The sequence below is a fragment of the Pteropus medius genome, unplaced genomic scaffold (genome assembly GCF_902729225.1).
Source record: "Pteropus medius unplaced genomic scaffold, Ma_sr-lr_union100, whole genome shotgun sequence".
Classification (NCBI taxonomy): domain Eukaryota; kingdom Metazoa; phylum Chordata; class Mammalia; order Chiroptera; family Pteropodidae; genus Pteropus; species Pteropus medius.
In genome coordinates, this window is record NW_024342473.1 from 7,076,253 (window position 1) to 7,091,287 (window position 15,035).

The 15,035-nt window shown below is 33.4% G+C and overlaps 1 long non-coding RNA gene across 1 annotated transcript in view; it reads left to right on the plus strand.

The window, feature by feature from the left end:
- LOC120604413 (uncharacterized) overlaps positions 1–5,745 on the plus strand; it is a 128,854-nt gene extending 123,109 nt beyond the window's left edge. Inside the window, exon 4 of the long non-coding RNA XR_005653330.1 lies at positions 5,509–5,745. This is a non-coding gene — a long non-coding RNA (uncharacterized LOC120604413). The remainder of the gene's footprint in view (positions 1–5,508) is intronic.
- Positions 5,746–15,035: the final 9,290 nt, after the last annotated feature.

A 15,035-nucleotide genomic window follows, 5' to 3' on the forward strand; every position in this document is an offset into this window, starting at 1 on the left:
TTTATCCAAAGAAAACAACAACACTAGTTCAAAAAGGCATATGCACCCTATGTTCATTGCAGTATTATTTACAATAGCCATGATATGGAAGCAACCTAAATATATGTTGAAGATATGGTACCTATATACAATGGAATATTATTAAGCCACAAAAAAAGTGAAATCTTACCATTTGCAACAACATGGGTATACCTAGAGAGTATTATGCTAAGTGAAATAAGTCAGACAGAGAAAGACAAATACGGTGTAATTTTACTTCTATGTGGAATCTAAACACAAAACAAAACAAATGACTAAAAAAAGACAAAACAGAAACAGACCCATAGGTATAGAGAATGAGCTGGTGATTGCCAAAAAGGAGGGAGACGGGAGAACAGGTGTAAGAAAAAAAAAGTAGATTCCTAAAGTAGAATTTGGGTAGATTTATTCTATTTTTATTTATATAAGCCAGCACTTCTGCCTGCACCCAAGATTGATGCCTAGACTCACACTGTCTCTTCTGAATGCTCATTCTGAATGATGCTGCTATTTTGTCTTGTTTCAAAATCAATCTCAAATCTTAGTGATAGCTTTATCTCTATTTCAACATTTTAAGACTGATTTTATTTGACCAGGTCGATAAGATTAATGATTAAACAAATCTCTTACACTTTTAATTTACTTGAAATCGCATGTAAGCCACAATTGCTTTCAAAAACTTCAAAAATAGTGGTGAAAAATTAAACTTTACATAGTAAATATTGACTTTGGATAAGCATGCTGGGTTTTTCCCATTGAATGTATTGGGTGCAATTCAAGGTACATATTCATTCCAGAGTGTACTAGATAAATATAAGAAATCCACATCTCTAAGAGGGATATGGACTTATTTTCTATGCTCAGTTATAGAACGGTTGTTTTCAAAAATTAAATATTCATAGTTTGTTAGCAGTTCTTGCTCATTAATGCCAACTTGCAAATCTTCAAGGTTGTATTTAGTTGAAAAGCTCCTGCAAGTGTCAATGACTCATTCTCAATATAGTTTTCAGTTATAATTTTATGCAAAAAGTTTGAGTGGTGTAGAGCATTAATCCCTTTCAAAAACATTGTGCCTTAATTTAAATTTAATTTTCAAGAAAACTAATGAGCTGATATGCAACATCCAACTGAAGAAAAAAATAAAGCCCTAGTCTCTTGAATCGAATTTATTTCAAGATTATTTCAAATACTTTCCTACTTATAATTATATAACCTATAAACTTTGTATTTCTACCTAATTGAAAACATAGGATTGTTGTACTCCATATTTTATTTTACCTGCTCTATTGATTGTCTAATTTAAAAACATCTAACAATAATTCCTCATTGAGTATGTGTGCTGACACCTTATGAACAGCAATGATGACATTCCCATTAGAAAGTAATAATATTTGAAAAAGAAGGAAAAGCTTCGGCAGTTCTGGAGCCAAGTTATAGGACATAGGACAGGGGATAGGCTTTTTGGTGATACCATAATGAATTCAGTCTTAAACATACTGTTCTTGAGATATCCCTGTATCATGCAGGAGGAAAGGTCTGATAAGGATAAGTAATAGATAATAAGATTCGTAGCTCAGAATTAAGTCTGGAATGGACATTCTTTTTTGGAGATTGGGCTGGAGATGATTATTATGTATAGCTTGCTCACACCTACACCAACACCTCCCACAGCTCCTGATTCTGTAGATGAGACTATAAAGATGTGCCCCATAGTAACAAATCGAGAAACGTACCACTTACCCAATTTTCGTGGCCTAATTAAAAAAAAATTATTTGTATCAAAATTCCTCTTGCTATTGAATTTGAATTAATAAATAAGAAATCTGAAACATGTTTGAGAAAGTTCAAGTGGAGATGTCATGCGGTAGAGCCAAGGCTCAAGGGACCATGCCTGGTGAGCCAGAGCAACGTGTGAGCCCCCAGTCACAGGGAGAAGAAGTGAATTAACCAGAGAAAGCTAGTGGATGATGGGACAGAAATGAGGAAACTCACCAAGTATGGCTGAACCATGTCAACAGAGGAGTGATTGTGTGAAAATGATGAACTCAACAAACACAGTTTCCATGAGACACTTTGGCTCCATAACCGTAGTTCGGTCTCAGTGATGCTAGGCCTAGCTCTATAATGGCTCACGTTGTGTGCTTTCATAAAGTACGTCCTTCTAATGGTGTGAAATTCATCTTTGCAATAAACTTCTTACTGCAATAAATGTGAGGGGTCTCTTTTTATAGCAATTAAATGTACCTGACTAACATAAGGCCATCAGCATTTTGAATTCAAGAAAGCTAGATTTAATATTTCTTTGCTACTTATTTGCTTGTGAGTCCAGGCAAATAATATAATCTTTTTGAGCCTCAGTTTTAACACCTGTAAACTGACGTTATTTGTGAAAATTATTGATATCATATGTATAAAGTGCTGATTGCAATATTTGGCATATGCCATATCCTCATTAAATGTTATCTTCTTCCTCCATCTCATCTCTAAGTGAGAAGAGAAAAAGGTAAGAATGAACTCCACATCATGTCATCAAGGAAGTGCAAAGTCAAACAACACTAAGGTACCACTACACACTTTTTTAAATGGCCAAAATCCAGAACACTGATGACACCAAATGCTGGTAAGGATATGGAACAACTGGAACATTCATTCATTGCTAGTGAAAATGCAAAATGGTACAGCCACTTTGGAAGACAATTTGGCAGTATATTATGAAACTAAACATACTCTCATCACACCATCCAGCAATCACACTCCTTGGTATTAACCTAAAGGAGCTGAAAATTTATATCCACACAAAAATCTGCACATGGATGTTTGTAGCAGCTTTATTCCTAATCGCCAAAACTTGTAAGCAAGCAAGATGTCCTTCAGTAGGTGAATGGACAAATAAATTGAGGTACATTCAGACAATGGAATATTATTTAGTGCTAAAAAGAACTGAGCTATCAAGCTATGAAAAGACATGGAGAAATTGTAAATGCATATTACCACATGAAAGAAGCCAGTCTGAAAAGCTATATAATGTATGATTCCAACTATATCACATTCTGGAAAAAGCCAAACTATGTAGACATAAAATGATCTGTGGTTTGCAGGAGCTGGAGGTGGGAAAGGGATAAACAGTCAGAGCACAGAGAATTTTTAAGGCAGTGAAAATACTCTGTATGATACTATAATGGTGGGTACATGTCACTACACATTTGTCCAAATCCATAGAATGTACAACACCAAAAATGAATTGTAATGTAAACTATGGGCTTTGGGTAGTTATGATGTATCAATGTAGGTTCATCAATTGTAACAAATATACCCCTCTGGAGTGGGATGCTTATGATGAGGGAGGTTATGCATGTTGGCGGGCAGGGAGTATATGAGATCTCTGTACCTTCCTTTCAGTTTTGCTATGAATCTAATACTGCTCTAGAAAAATAATCTCAAAAAAAAAAAAAAAGATAAGGACGAATCTCCAAGGATTATGTCTCTAATATTCTACATTTTAACTTCAAGCATTTCTTTAGCAATGAAATAAAAACTCCATTGACTATGATTTAGTCATTCACCCGAAAAACACTGTTCAGCACTTACTATGTACAAGGAATTTTGAAGATCAATAATGAAAAAGATATAGTCATTACCCTTAAGGAACTTTACCATCTGATAGGGCACATATAAGATAAAAGTATGGATGTTATATGAGAGTTAGGCAAAGTATTATGGACATGATAAAGAGAATGAGTTTATTTCCAACTGATAGAACAACAGAGGTCTACATGGATTAGGAGACATTTGACTTGAACACTGAAGGATTAGTAGGATTTGGAACTGTCAGGGAATGGTGAGAAACAGTTAAGATGGGAGAAAAAATGTGAAGAAATCCTTGGAGACTGAGAAGCTTGCAGCATGTACTGAGAAGACAAATAGACTATTGGCTAGCATTTTCAATGTGTAAGAATTCTAGGACATTATGCGAAGGGAACAAGAGCAAGAATTTTTTATGATATCTTCTTGGGGATAGTTTTGTTTTTATTTTCAAAATTAGAAGCCACACATGAGTTTTACATGTTTCCCAAAAGAATAAAAAGAAGACAGTTTCCTAAATTGTTCATCATTGGTGGGTACGCATGTGTGTGTGTTCTTATAAACTAACTATAAAATTAGGCATCAAGTTATTAGTGAGATTAATGAATGGCTCCTTATAGCCACACAAACATAAACAGATTCAGTTACTTGACCCTGACTACTTTTGACTATTTAAGGTCATCACACAATTTATGTATTGAAAATGAGGGCCTTCTGCAAAATCACACACCAATCAGTTAAAATCAGCTATTGCCAATGACCACGAGATATCTCCAACTATAAATTTAATTGCTTTTACCCTTAGCAAATACATTATTTAGGAGTAAAAATTAAGTTAGATTCAGGGATCATTTTTGTAACTACCAAGCTCTACTCTAAGTAATACAGAAAGAAATTGATCAAATTTCCTCCAACCTTAGGAGTTTAGAAATACAAAATAGATTTTATATATGTGTGTAGATATAAACATAGCTATAATATAACAATTTACTCAAAAGGTGCAAGTGGTGACCTAAGATCAAGAAATAACATGTGGATAAATTCTTACTAATGAAGTTTCTCTACTAAATCTCTTTTGTTTTGTTTTGTTTTGCTTTGCTTTGTTTTTTGTCCACAGAGAAAGGATAGAGGAGAGATGTTTTGTGACAGTAAAGTTTATTCTTGGTCTGTGTTATTACTGCTATCTTTTCTGGTGAGAGATGATGATAATGTTGGTGATTGATGATGATGATGATGATGATGATGATGATTACAATGATCATGATCATGATCATGATCATGATGATAATGGTGATTATGATAAACAAACTGGAAAACATGAATTTGACTGTTGCCCCCCAAACTGAGTAGAGCTTAGAGTAATATGTTTTGAGACATATGGAAGTCTTTTTCAATCAAGGTGCTTCTGGGGACTCATTAGCTAAGATTCATTAGTTAAAACAGCCAAAACAGAGTACTCTGCATTGAAATGTATTCTGCTTCAGTTTGTTCTTCACATCCCACTACTTTGCCCTGCTTAAACCAGCACTAGCTTTCATATTTCTTTTTAACTTTTTGAGTATAACATATAACAGACACACCAAAGAATGTGGAAGAATATATGTTCTTGTGCCCCACCCTTATCATAATGCTCTCCTTCCCTCTTTAGGTAATCACTTATCTACTATGAGAATATTTCCTTCCTTTTCTTTATAGTTTGGCTGTTTACATATGCATCTCTAAACAATATTGCTAGGTTTGGAATGATTTGAACTTTATGGAAATGGCATCACATTTGAAGTCATGCCATGTTTCTGGATTCTTTCATTCAACATTATGTTTTTGAATGCTTTCATTTTGTTGTAAGTAGATGTGGTTCATTCATTTCCATTGTATTCACATACCAAAATAAATTATCTATCTTATTAGAGTTGGACATTTGGATTGCTTCCAGTTTTGGACTATTACCAACAAATGCTGCTATGAAGATTCTTGTGTGGAGACTCTGGCACACATGTGCTTACATTTCTCTGGAGAATATTTCCAGGTGTGGGATTGCTGAGTCACAGAGTATGTATATTATAATCAACTCTATTGCCAAGCTGTATCCCAAAATGATTGTACCAACTGAAACTCTACAAGCAGTGATTGTGAATTCTAGTTGTTCCATGTTCTCACCAATACTTGGTATTCTCAAACTTTTTTATTGTTTCAAGTTTGATAGGTGTGTAGTAGTATTTCATTTGGGCTTTAATGTGCATTTTCCTGATAAGCAATAAAGTTGAGCCCTTTTTCATATGTTTATTTGCCATTCAACTCTTTTATTTGTGATGTGCTCATTCAAGTCTTTTCTACGTTTTGTTAGCTTGTCTCTCTTTTTCATATTGGTTTGAAGCAGTTCTTTATATATTCTGGACATGAATCCTTTACCAAGCATATGTGTTACACATAGCTCCTTCCATTGCTTACTTATATTTTTACTCTTTTAATGTTGTCTCTTGATATACAGAAGCTTTTCATATTAATGCAGTCAAATTTATTAATTTTTCTCCTTTGTGGTTAATGTACTTAATATCTTATTTAAGAAATCTTTTCCTAACTCTACTATAAAAAGATATTCTCCTACACTGTAGTATATTATAAAAGCTTTATAGTTTTGACTTTCTAATTTGTCTAATCCTACTGCAGTTCATTTTTTGTGTATTTTATGACTTTTATTTCAGCTTTTTATGATCAATATCCAACTGTCTTAGCATCATTTATAGAAGTCTCTCTGTATTAAACAATGTTGCTACTCCAGATCACCTTGAATTGATTTTTAAATTTTTGAACAGGTATGCTTTTGTTTTCAACAGGTAATACCTGTAGCTTTTTTATAGTGGACTGTCCTTGGACTACTGAAGACTATCTTGCTTATATACTTGAAAAGACTTGGAAATGCCTAGAAATTTACATGACCCCAAGGTGGTCCTTAACCAGTGGCTAAGGATATCAGAGTGTGAAAGCCCAACTCCCTTGCCTTTTGGGGGACAATCGTGAGGCATAACTTATACTCCAGTGTTCCCCTGTGGGGTCATGCACATTCTTTTACACACAGATCTTTATCTCAGGGGAGAAGTTGAGGCTAGAAGTATAAATTTTGGAGTTATCAGCTTATAGATGATGTTAAATCCATAAGACTGAATTATCTAGGCAGACGGTGGGTGAGTCCCAGGACTGATTCTTAGAGCACTTCAACAGTTATAATTCAGGGGAAAAGGAGGATTTCTCATATGAGAGGAGATATCTCATAGGAAGAGCCAGTGAGGAAACTGGGCCTTAGATGTCAAATGAAAGAAGGCCAACCACATCACCCTTAAGCAAATAGCCAGGTAGAAGGTTAACAAAAAGTATTTTTTCGGAGGATATCGGCCTATGAAAATTTCTTAACCCTCAACATGAAGCAAAAAAGTCTGAAGGGTACTGAGGTCTAGAGTTACACTTCATGATTAGCCTTCAGTGCATTTATACAGTTAAGTTGGATAATCAGTAAACAATAAATTCCAGTTGATGCACTTTTTGGTCCTTTACTTCCCTCATATTGACTATGAAGATTCACTCTTAGCTGGGAGAGATGGAGCTAGATTAGGATGAGTTTTTGACACAGTTTTTGAGGTCATTATGTTTATATCATGCTAGGTCTAGAGTACAGATGGACCAGGAAGATATTGTGTTTCTCCTTCCCAAGTAATTTAATAGGATCAAATTGCTAGAATTATCTCCCACTGGGACATCAGTTGTGGATTTTTCAACTACTTCTGGAAGACTTGCCAGAACACATAGTAAAAGACTTAGTGAGGTTTGGTCACCTTCTGAAGTAGAATAATTTGGTGTTTTTCCCATCTCCTTTCTTAAATAACATCATTTTTTAACCAAAAAAAAAAAAGAACTTTTGATGAGATTGGGTAGTGTAATATAAATTTATAAAAAGTATAAGATGATTAAGGTGAGAAACTGGGAAAATTGTATGCTTGCAGTCAACACTGTGAAACAATACTAGCATTTTTGTTCTTTTAATAAATTCCTATAGTTACACAGTGCAGCAATTTAGGCTAAAGTTGGCCCAGAGAAATCTTACAGTAATAAGCTTTCATTTTGTTGAGGGTTTGCTTGTTCCCTGCTCACCCACTGCTGTGAGCTGCTAAGCATTGTAGTGCCGTATGAGAGAAAACACCTGAGGCACCCTGTCCAGACAACACAGGGTCCAAGAGGAATCGCCACTTCCCTTTCGCTTAGTGCTGGAATTTGTTGGGAAATTTTAGAAACTGGATGAATACTAAAAAGGAGGGATGTTGGTGAACTGGGGTGGGCGTGGTGAGAGTCACTGATTGAGTGTATCTGAGGTATGAGTGAAGGCTACAAGACAGAAGGGGACAATAGGTCAAAGGAAACACGAGAAAAGGTCACTCTGCAAGTTGAAGGTGGCTCAGAGCACCAAAAGCACTTTTAAAAAATATGCAGGCTGATGATTAACACTCACCGCATTTCACTAAAATTTTTACAGAGCTGTCCAAATGTTTCAACACCTGCTTCACATGAGGCAAAATCCTCATGTAAACAACAGTGAGTCATTACCCAAGGCCGATGAGGAAGGTGCTCTTGGGTATATGCACATTTTCTCCAGGTTCCCTTTGATGGACGGTGACTGAAAATATAGCATAACCTTTTTTGCCCCAGAAATGTCTGCTGAAAAAGGGCAAATTCCAGGGGGAGAAAAACAGGACATGTATTATATACCTACACACATAAATAAATCCATCCCTTATGTATTTATGTAGGTGGAAAACATGATAATTACATTTCCAAATGGTTTTGGAAACCTGCGCAAGTGTATACTTAAAAAGTCATAGCAATGAATGGAGACTGGATGGCTCATTAGTTGTGAGATAAAGAGGCATTCCCTTTGGATCGCTTATTCCAAGAAGGATGAGGCCAGAAGCAATTTGACTGAAAAGCAAAAAAGCATCCTTGTGAATAGGTGAGATCACAAAACCCATTTATCAACCTTTAGGATCATTACTCAATTTATTCACTCTTTCAATCAATATTTATTGAATATCTGTTATATGAAAGGTACGTTTATATGATTAGAGCTGAAAATACTAAGAGGAATAAAACATTCCTTATCCTCAAAGAGACCATCATATAGTGGAAGAAAGACAGATGAACCTAAATTATAACACAATGTCATGGAGGCTATAATGGAGAATTTATAAGTAGCTATGGAAGTACAGAAGAGAGAGAGCATATAAAGTGGGATAATAATAATACCTTATATTTTAGTAGCTCAAATGATTTGTCCAGAAAAACATCTTGGTTGAAAGCATGCTAGATGGCCCAACTTTTTAATCAAAATGACAACCTCGTCAAAAGACAAATATTGACAACTTTTAAAAATAGTGAAATTGTTGTGCTAAGGAATCATTTTGCTTCTGCATAAATTTTTAAATTTTTTTTGTCTATTTTCAGGGCTTTTTATAAAACCTTCTAAATATCTTACTCATTTTATTCAATTTCTCTAAAAAGTAAGCTTCATGAGGGCAGAAACTGTGTTTTTTTTGGTTAATGATTTCATCTCTAATAATATCTGTTGCAATCCCTGACACATAGTTTTCAATAAATATTAGTAAAGAAATGAATGAATTATTTCATTTATATATTCATATAGGTGAATGTGCCATTTATAAAATTTAAAACATGAGACAACCTTAATGTGAAGTAGTAGGAGTTCGTCTCCTCTAACACACCTGTCCCGCACTCACATTCTGCACTTCTGAAGATTTGTGATACGGCATCTCTGGAATCTGTAGGACACCCCAAACCTCAGTTCCAAGACCAAAACCCATTTTCAGGACATTAAAACAGCTGATGTTTCCATTCACTCCATGAATGTGACATGATCTAGCACTAGATCGCTTTTTAAAGAGATCTCTAAAACAGTATGTTTATGACAGAATAAGTTTTCTCCAGGGAAGCGAACTGGGTCTTTGTAGGACAAGGCTAGGAGTGAGGGTTTTGTGTGTATGGATGTATGTTTGATTTTTGTTTTTGTTTTCTTCTATTTACTCTTTGGAATAATTTGAATATTATACCATGTGATTCTATCCAGTTAAAAAGAAATAAATTTTTCAGAACCTCCTTAGGTAAGCACTGTGAACTTTTACTAAATTTGTCTTGTCTTTTAGAGAGTTTCATCAGATAACCTATGTATGCATTCGATACTACACTTGATTTGGGTCATTTTAAGCTAATGTGTCTTTCCTAAATAGTATTTTTTTGTTAAAAATAGAATAATATAATCATCACACAAGAGATTTTGAAGGGATTTGAACGTAATACAATTTCATTTTTTCTGAGCGATAATTTGGGAGGGAAATTCACCTTATATTTTATGTATATGTGGCATATAAAACACGTATTTATCAATCCATGGCCAGTATACAGTAATCATCAATCATAATGCATGCAAATACCCTCATTTGGCCATGGAAGAGTTGAACTAGATCATAAAATGCATCTACCATTGTAATAATGAAAATAGCAGAATAATATGGTTAACCGATCAATTTTCAATTTTCATCCAGTTCCTTAGGACAAATTGATGAACATGCCAAAGAAGCACCAATTCAAATGTCATTTTTTGTTTCTTTGATTGTATACCATAGCTCAGATATTCAAAACCAATATAGAACAGAGTTCATTTTAAAGGGTATGAAAGCTTTTCAAAGCCATATTTTCTCTTTTAACAGTGATTTTCCTTTCTAAAAATATTTTGAGACCCAGTAAATGAATTAAGTGACTTATTGTGACGTTTAAATTTTAAAATATTCAGTTCATAAAGAAATAAAAGTGTACACAGTGACAACTATGATCCCAGCTCAATGAAATATTCTGTGATTTCATTGCCTTTCCCTCTGTAATTAATATAGGATAAGTGTTTGATGGTAGCGATGTGCCAACTTCTTAACCAAAATCTGCTCTCAGTGTTGGACAAAGTGTATGATGCCCTTTTTTTTGGTTTAAAAGTGAATGACATTCAAATACAGTTGCCTATTGATAGAGGAAGCCTTAGCCACAGACGAAATGCTGTGTCCAATTAGTGACTCAAATAAAGAAAAATAGGGAGCAAATGAAAAGTCACCTTAAAATGTGATTCAGACAAAGAAAAATAAACAGTGCCATTATCCTCCCTTTAAAGAAATACACAAATGTGCTCAATATGCCTCTATTAGCACAATATAGTCTCAGATTTCAAATATACTTTCTAGTTTTATGGAGCAAATGCCAAGCTCTCAATGAATTTATCCCCAAGAATCATATTTTTGTGTGTTTTTACTCCAGTGTGTCCTTAGAAAACATCAACAGATTTCAAACCTCACTAATCCTGTGGAAAATTGCTCAGGGCAAAGCCATTACTAAAGCTCTCAAAGAAGCAAATCTCACTAGCTCTGTGCCAAAGCCCCCTTCTCTGTTTATCTTAGAGTAGCAGCTGTCCCAACAGGCACGCCATTCTACACATGGGAAGGAAGCACCAATCATAGTCCCAATATTCCCAAACTACCACTGGGCAATTTACAGACACCTTTATACATTTGGCAACGCACACTGATTTTCTAAAATGCAACTTAGATCTAATGCAATAGAGTAATTGAAATTTTATATATTAATAATGCCAGTTTACAAAGATAATTTACTATCCATGTGCATAAACCCAGGAGTGGGGGTGTTGAGCTTGGTGAATTGAAAATATAAGCAAGCTCAGAGTGACTGGAGTATGAGAGAACCGGTAGCATAATATGAGCTTTAGAAATCATGTTAAGGATTTTGAACTTTACCTAAGGGCCATGGAGAGACTAAGTTACAGATTTGGGCTTTATAATTTCTCAGGATTCAGTGAAGAGAGTAGATTAGAGTTATTCAATATCATTTCCAGGCATTGAATTGACTTGGTTAGCCTTGACAAGTCCTCAGCCCTCACTCTTTGCTATATTTGCGTCCCACATAAGCTGATCACACATCAGCTGAGTGAAAAATAAAAAGTATCCTCAATATCTCTCCCACATCACAGATGCCCTATAGATGCCAACACTAACCAATAATCCATTAGTACTTTCATTTTAATATATTATTTTCATGATTAATAAACCATATGATAAACTATTCTACAAACTGACTATAGAAAGTCTCAGTTGAAAAGAGTTCCCTGATTTAAAGGGAAAAAATCCATTTGGACTGGATTTAAATCTCAAGAGGCTAGATTTCTTATAAAATACAATTTGTTGCAGCATATTTCATAGAGTGTTTAATATAACTGATTGACATAAATTTTATGTGGCCTTCAATGTAACAATTCTCTACTATAAAAATTGTTTTAATGAGAAGTTCAGAATAGTTTGAAGTCATTCTTTCTGAGGAAGGAGCTATACTTGCTTGCTGAATAACCAACACCCACTATGAGGATAATGAAATAAAGTCAAAATGCTAGTCATGCAGCATGAGAGGTTTAAAATATACCATAGAGTTTTATTTTTATTTATTACTTGTTTGTTTATTTATTTATTTTTACATCTTCGATTTTTATTTTTTTATTTTCAGCTTTGTCGAAGTATAATTGACATAAAATTGTAATATATCTGAAGTGTATAACATGGTGATTTGATATACAAACATATTGTGAAAGGATTTCCACCATAGAATTAACACATCTATCACCTCGCATATTTACCTTTTAGTGTGTGTGTGTGAGAGAGAACAGTTAAGTTCTACTCTCTTAGCAAATTTCATTTATACAATACAGTGTTATCAACTATACTCACCATGTCATATAATTATGCTACCATTACAACAAAGATATTGAAGAATTGCATTATCCTAAAAATTCCCTCATGCACTGTTAAGTCAAATGTACCTTCTGCCTCCAGACTTCACCAATTCCTTCTTGTTTTCAGACCTTATAGCTGAATGCCATATAAGTGGAATTATAGAATACATAACATAATGCCTTTGAAATTCATCAATGTTGCTGCATGTATCAGTAGTTCATCTATTTTTTGTTGCTGAGTAGTATTCCATTGGATAGCTGTACCACAATATGTTTATCTATTATCTAAGTGAAAGATGATTGTGTTTTTTATAGTTTGGGTAATTATAAATTAAAATTCTATAAACATTTGTGTGAATATAGGTTTTCATTTCACTTGGGTAAATACTTAGAATTAACTTGCTGGATTGTATCGTAAGTATACATTTAACATTTAACTGTCAAATTGTTTTGCAAAGTAGCTGTACCTTTTTGCATTTTCACCAGCAATGTATGAGAGTTCTAGTTGTTCCATCTACACCAAACCTTATATCATCAGGGATTTTTATTTTAGCCATTTTTAAGGATGTATAGTGATATCTCATGTGGCTTGAATTTGCACTTTACTACTAACTAATGTTGTTGATCATTTTTTCATGTTCTGATTTATTATTCAAATACCTTTGATGATTTATACGTTCAAATCTTTTGTCCATTTTTTTCATTGAGTTGTTTGGTTTCTTGAGTTTTGAGAGTTCTTTATATTTTCTGGATACAAGTACTCAAGCACTTTATCAGTTATGAGCTTAAAAATATTTTATATTATTTTGTGGTTTGTCTGTCTATTCTCTTAAGAGTGCTCTCCAAGGAGCACAAGTTTATAATTTTGGTAAAAGTCCAATTTATTAAATTTTTTCTTTTAGTGATTATACGTTTGGTGTCATCTCTAAGAAATCTTTGTGTAATTTGAGGGCATAAAACTTTTAACCAATATTTTTTATAGAAGCGTCATTGAGGTTTTAGGTTGGGTCTATAATCCATTTAGAGATCATTGTTTTAGGTATAGTTTCAGGTTCAAAATATGTGTTATAAGATATGGATCGAGGTCTTTTTTTTTTTTTTTTTTTTTTTTGCACATGAAGGTCTAAGTGTTACAGTGTCATTTGTTGAAAAGATTATCCTTTCTCTATTTAACTAATCCTCTATGTCAAAAATTTTAAAACGGTATAATCTAAAATAGCACCCAAAACATAAAATACTTAAGTATAAATCCAACAAAATATATACAAGATATGTATGCTGAAAACTATACAACACTAGTAAAAGAAATCAAAGAAAACTTAAACAAAAGGAGAGATAAACTGCATTGGAAGATTCAATACTGTTAAGATGTTAAGATGTCAATTCTTTAGAAACTGCTGTATAGATTCAATACAATCCCAATCAAAATCTCAGTAGGATTTTTTTTGAAACTGAAAAGCTAATTCTAAAATTTATATGAAAAATCTAAGGATCTAGAACAGTCAAAATAATTTTGAAAAAGAAGAATAAAATTGGAGGACTCATACTACCTACTTTCAAGACTTACTAAAAATTTCATTAAACATAATGGTATGGTATTGGCAAATAAATATACACAAAGATCAATGGAACAGAATAGAGAGAATCGAAATAGATTAATATGGTGATCAATTGAATTTTGTCAAAGATGCAAAAAGAAATTCATTAAAGAAAGGATGATATTTTCAGCTAATTGTGCTGAAACAACTTAATGTCTATGTTTTAAAAAACAATAACAACAACAACAAAAACATGTGGCCATGGTGGATAAAAGACTCACAAGAACCCAGAGGAAAGGATTCACTTCTCTCTCTAAATTTCCAGTCCCATGATGTTCCAATTCACTTTTTCTTAGTCCCTCAATATGAGTCAGTAAAACAAAAGAATTCATCTTCCTAAGAGAGTTCAGACTTCCAGAGTTTTTGTTTTCTATGATTATATAATATAAATATGTTTTATGTCTATTAGCATTTGTGAATTGTCTTTCCACTTCCTTATATTTTTATTGGGAGCATTAACCTTCCTCCTATTTTATTCTTAAGAGCTCTTTATATATGTAGGATATTATACTTGTGTTTGACACATAGCATTTAAATTTTTTTTTTTTTTAAGTTTCTTACTTGCTGTTTATTTTGGGTCATATGCTTTTTGACATTTAGGATTTTTGGTTTTTATGCAGACAATAAATCTTTTTTCTTCTTGGCTATATTCTTATTATAAATTCTCTTGAAACACCTCAAATGTTCATGAAACTTTCAGAATTGTATCTTAAAATTAGTTGTATGTGTAAGCATATAAAATAGGTTCAATTTTCCTTTAATAAATTCTTACATACTTGAGTGTGTAGGGTTTTTTGTTTGTTTGTTTATTTGTTTGCTTTTTGGACAATATAGGTTGATTGATAAGAGAAACTTTTAAAAAATAAACATTTCCAAATTGTTTGAAAAAGCACTGGTAATTAGAAGTTACAGACTTAAATTGCAGAATTATGGTACAAGCAAGTAATTAACTTTAAAAGATTTAGAAGGTATGATTTGCTTATCTATCTCTAACTTAT